General features: G+C 38.6%; 1 protein-coding gene across 1 annotated transcript in view; it reads left to right on the forward strand.

Moving 5' to 3' along the window:
- The window catches only part of prdm6 (PR domain containing 6), a 114,270-nt gene that overhangs the window by 100,706 nt on the left and 7,646 nt on the right, over window positions 1-5,918 (forward strand). The gene's annotated exons all lie outside the window — the stretch shown is intronic.

Below are 5,918 nucleotides of genomic sequence, written 5' to 3' on the forward strand. Positions count from 1 at the left end.
AAGAAAAATTCCTCGTATGTGTCCTCATACCCGGCAAATAAAGCTGATTCTGATGAGCTATAGTATGTATAAAAGATCTATTGCACTTTGCCAGAGTTTGGAGATTGTAATTGTTAGTCCAGAAAGACCTCAGCATGTTTGCCAGGAATAACCTTGGTGGAACACATCTGTGTTATAAGTCTCGGGCTGAAGATGCTCGTCTCAACCAGCATGTCCTGGACAGTTGGCTTGTTGAACACCTCGCACCCTCACAATCCGCCCCCTGCACATAACAGCATAGAAGCTGGCCACCACAGACATCTGCAGCATCCTGTCGCATGTGTTGGCCCTTCCTTTGGAGGGCCAAAAGCAGACATGTTAGCATTAAGTAGACAAGTTGAAAACACTACACAGGTTGATTAAAACTGTTAAGAACATTGAAACAAAGACAAACAGTGGTAAGATAGTGGAAGATAGAAAATGTTTCCTGTGTTCTTTTGTCATAAATCAATGGATGAAAAGGTTTACCAGCTGTCTTTGATAACTACCTATTTCCTCCTAAACTACACTACCCATAATCCGCAGCCCATCCCAAAAAAACCTCAAGGCAATCTTTGTGATGACATGATATTGGCTGTTTGCTTGCTTTTTGTTCTAGGCTCATTTCATGAGAACAACTGGTTGATGAGAGGACATTATGTGAGCTTTCTGCTTTAATAGGTTGGTCAATACAGTCAAAGAGAGAGAGAGAGAGAGAGAGAGAGAGAGAGAGAAAAACAAAAAGATAGCTGTTTGGTGGAAAAGACAGAGAAAAGTAGATGAAGGAAAGGGAGTTTGGTGTGTTTGTATGGGGGTCTACCAGTGATTTTATTTGTGCTTGGATGTCTTCTGTGTGAGTGTGCGTATTCAGAGAGTCATTGATTGTGTATTGACGAGGCGGGAGCTGTGATTTATAGCTGCTGGTCTCGGGGGGGAATAATGTCTTCATACATAGGCGGACAGACGAGTTGTCCTCACAGCGCAGATATAACTCTGTATAGATTAGACCAACTCTATACGTACAGGTTAATCAACACACTTCACTCTGCATCACTGCATGCTGCAATCGCACACACACACACACACACACACACACACACACACACACTGAGTGATTCACTGAGTCACAGCGGTTGAATCCAAAAACAACTTTGAAGCTCAAAAAACTAAAATAATATTTTTTTACCTACTGAGCACATTACTGTACTGTGGAGGTTACTGTAGTTATTTTGTGGTCAGTGTTGTGATTTAGTCAGTTTTGTTCAACCATTTCTACTCCATTTTTTGGATTGTGTGGCGCGTCACTTCACAAAGACAATGTTATCCTCATCTAGAAATTATTATTTATCTATTACCTTAGACATTATAATGAGATATTACATTTTAATGACAGTGTTGTGTTGCACAAAGTTCTACATTATGTCAGGCACAAACAATATTTGGTAGCAGGATAAGTTACAGTTGTGGGTATCTATTTATGGACAATATAGTAATGCAATATACAAGTCATATCAACAAATATGAACAAGTTGATTTGTGTCTGAAACAAAATTGCCTTTCCACATGTTTTAATTTAATAAGATCTAATCAGATTTCAGACAAAATACAATGTTGAAAGATTATCACAGTGGCTAAGGGGCTAAAACGCATACCTCTCTATTCCCATATAGAGGCTTTTTGTTATGAAGCCTGCCTTCCTGTGTAATGATCTGATTGAGTTGTATCCACAGTATTCCACTTGTTGGTGTAGTTTTCTGTTTCAAAATGTTGCAGAATATTAAACGGTGTCCTGCAATTGTTGGGCAGCAGTTACACCCTGCATTCATTGCTTCTGACCACCTTCTTGACCTCTGATCTGAATAAAAAAACATGTACAGTATGTGTGCCAAGAAACTTTATATCCATGTAGTCTTAATAGTTGGAGCCAGTGAGGAGCTTGTTGGCATGCAGTACTTGGGTCCCACACACACATTCTGTCTCTGTCATCAGCTCATGTGTTAAAGGTGTAGACACAAATGATACGTTGACACTGACTGTTGTTGTTACCATATGTTGTGTTGAAAGGCAGCACAAGGTTTATTGTCGTGAACCCTGTTTCACAGACATGTTGAAAATGAATAGATCTCACACACACAAATACACACACACACACACACACACACACACACACACACACACACACACACAGAGAGACAAGGCTAAGTGGGAACAACATGGCAACCAGTTCTACTCTCATCGCCCGTCCAAACCAAGTATTATTAGTTTGCCTGTGAACCAAATCGAGCGTCTATTTTGTGTTTTTCTTAGCCTGTCGTGGTGTTGACTCTGAACATACTTGGCTGTCTGTGCTGTCAACAGACTGTAACAACGTCACACTGAATAACTGTGTGATGCTAACGGCCACCAAGAGATCCTTCTTAGTTAGCCGCAAAATAGAAGTACAACAAGAGAAGCATGATTGTTGATGAGATGAGATTCTGCTCAGGGAAATTATAATGGGTATTTTCATCGATTTTCAGCCATTTTATTAACAATATAAATAATGAAAATATTAGTTTTGTGTTGAACTTATAGCTTGTCTTTTGTTGTTTTTTGTTTGAATAATCTGTGCAAGGCACAGGTCTAGCCCGGCTGCTGATTATATGAGGTTTATGCTCAGCTACAAGACAGTATAAATACCCAAACTATGTGTGTGGTAATTCATGCAAAAGTGTATTCATTTGTGCAAAAGAACATATTTGCATGTGCTTGTGTGGGCAAATAATTTAGTTGCATATGCACATACCTGTGTGTGTGTGTGTGTGTGTGTGTGTGTGTGTGTGTGTGTGTGTGTGTGTGTGTGTGTGTGTGTGTGTGTGTGTGTGTGTGTGTGTGTGATGGAGGTGTTTGTGCTTCACCTCCTTCTCCTACTCTCTCCGCTGTAATAAACAATAACCGGGCATTAATCTCCCGGCCTGCTGCCTTAATAAATAATATCCACACATTCATCAACTTAAACTATTCACAATCAATGCAGCTCTTCATAGAAAACCCACCTAATAAATAGTGGTGCGGCCCACTGAGGCGTGAACTTATAGACCAGCCGGCTGATAAATGAACCGACCCCCACGGCGAGACGCCTTTTATGTGGAAAACTGCAAGTGAGAATTTTTCGATTTTATATTACACTATTTTACTCTTATTACTTTCCTGTCTGTGTGTGTTTGTGTGTGCGTGCAGGCGTGCTTATGTGCTCCGTCTACAGCCTCTCAGAGTACAGTAGGTGTTTTTGATTTATTGGAGAGGTGAAGATGTTGGTCTATTTGTTTTATTCTAGTTCTGGAGTGTCTACCTATTTGTAAAGTACTGATGTCACAGTTTTGTCTTCTTGGTTTCAGAATAGGAATTGCTTTAGTTTGCGACTACAGGCATCACACAGTAATTTGTCCCCAATTCACCGCTGTAGAGACATTTTAACTAACACAGTGATAATAAACATGGTACAGTGGAAGGCATGTATATGTGTGTGTATACTGTACGTCTTAAAGTGATATATAGGCACGATACATAGTATACATTCCCACCTACACCATGTTAAATATGGAGATTAGTACATAAGAATGTACAAATCATTACCTTCATCTATCCAGGACAAAAATGTTTAAAAATAATTGTTAAAACTGACTTAAATTTTGTGGAATTCAAGGGATGAAGATTAAAGCTCATTTAAGCCTTGATTATAGAGATCATATCTTAGCATCCTCCGGCAGCTTTTTGTAATTGTTTTCATTAAAAGAAAAGCATTTTGCTCGCTGCTTTTGGGTCGCTGAGCCCCTCAAGTTCTTTGCTAGAGCGCCTCGAACACCTCGAGTTGATTTTTTTAACTCAAAGCTGAAAAAATTCCAGACATCATTTAACTCAACAGGAAAACAACGGTTGTGTCATGTTTTTAATTATATAAAATTAAGAGAAGGGCAAGTGTAGTGATGGTGATGATGATGGTTGTAAAAAATGTAATATAAGAAGTACTTAAATTACGTTTAATGCATTGCTTTTCCAGTTTATCTAATAGGTTACAAGTAACTTTTTACTGCGTTTTGTATTAAAAATTTTCTATTTAGGGAAAAGTGGGATAGTAATTTAATTTTTTTTTTAAATTTTGCAAACTGCAACTGCTGCTTATTGATGGGTAGTTACTGATTACAATCATATTGAAATGAATGACATTCTATAAATGGGAATGAAGCTGGGAGAATGATAATGGAAAACAGCGAGGGCGATGCAGAGATATGAGCAGAGAGGCTGTGATTACACTTGTAGTGTCCTGTAAGTTAAAAGCAAATAACTAATGTTAGCAGCAGACTGTGTGTGTGTGTGTGTGTGTGTGTGTGTGTGTGTGTGTGTGTGTGTGTGTTCAGCTCAATAAATAGAAACGTGTAAGATTATCTGCTGCCGTATGAAAGCTGGACACTCTATTAGCAGACACACAGCTATTGTTTGGTCGTTTGTTTCAGTCTGGTTCACTCCCACTGTGAGCTCCCATATGGGCCTAACACACACACACACACACACACACACACACACACAACACCACACCACAAAATCTCTTTATATCTATCTCTATCTTCATTTCTTGTTCTGTTACTGTTCCTAAACCACCCCACACACCACCACACACACACACACACACACACACACACACACACACACACACACACACAGTGATAAATGGTTCAGTCGTGATCTTGGCCTGCATTGTTGATGAGGGTCATGCTGCCATGGTTACCGAAGCATTGTCCGACTCCCCCTGCCCTGTGTTTGTGTGTGTGTGTGTGTGTGTGTGTGTGTCTGTGTGTAGGCTATCTGTATTTACAGACCTTACATTGTGGTTACTTGCCTCTTTTCTCTCTATTTCTTTCTGAGTCTTAATGTGTGTTTGTCAGTCTTTATGTTTTGGGGGTTTTCTGTAGTAGTAAATGTCATGTTTGTCTTTCTGTGTTTGCTTGTGTGTCTCTTTGTTTGTATTCTTAATATTTATGTGTCTGCTTTGCATGTTATAAGCCTATGTGAGTCAGTATGTACACATCAGTGGTGGAATTTACTCAAGTACTACACTTAAGTACAATGTTGAGGTAATTGTATTTTAGGCAATACTTTTACTTGACGTAACAGAGTCTTTTTACACTGTAGTATTGCTACTTCTACCTTAAGCTAAGATCTGAATACTTCTTCCACCACTGGTGTCATTCATTCGTTGTCTTATTTATCCGTAAAATCAACATTTGAAACAGTAAATCACAAGTTTTTTTCTAAAGCTTTAAACATCTGTACAACATAAGACACTTGCTATCCTAACTAACATTTTGAAAGTGAAAAATTTAAAGAGAAACTACTAGCTAACTAACCAACTAACTACCTACTGACAAAAGTTGGAGAAACAGAACCACAGCAGTCATAGAATAATTAATATTCTACCAAGATCTACCAAGTGCCAACGCTACGAAGTACCAGGAATGAACAATTTCCGTGTCATACCATTGAAATGACCTATCTTCATATATACCAACATATTACCACATATAGATTAAGACTTTAAAAAACAGTTTTTGTTGCATGCCTAGTATTGTGCATAATCGTCTTTTCATTAAATCCGTCAACAAAAGGTAATCACAAATTCACAAACCTTTTAAATTGCAAAGAATGACAGGATTAAAAAAATAACCAAGAACTGAAAAAACAGAGCTGGTAGTCATATTACAATGTACCACAGAGGAATAATTATAAAACCAAAATATGCAAATTATCTTCGAGCAAAGGTGCCTTTGATTATAACACCAACTATCAACTTCATGACCTGGAAGGAGCCAGGACTTACACACACACACACACACACACACACACACGCACACACACACATACAC

The sequence above is a fragment of the Etheostoma spectabile genome, chromosome 5 (genome assembly GCF_008692095.1).
Source record: "Etheostoma spectabile isolate EspeVRDwgs_2016 chromosome 5, UIUC_Espe_1.0, whole genome shotgun sequence".
NCBI classification, from domain to species: Eukaryota; Metazoa; Chordata; class Actinopteri; order Perciformes; family Percidae; genus Etheostoma; species Etheostoma spectabile.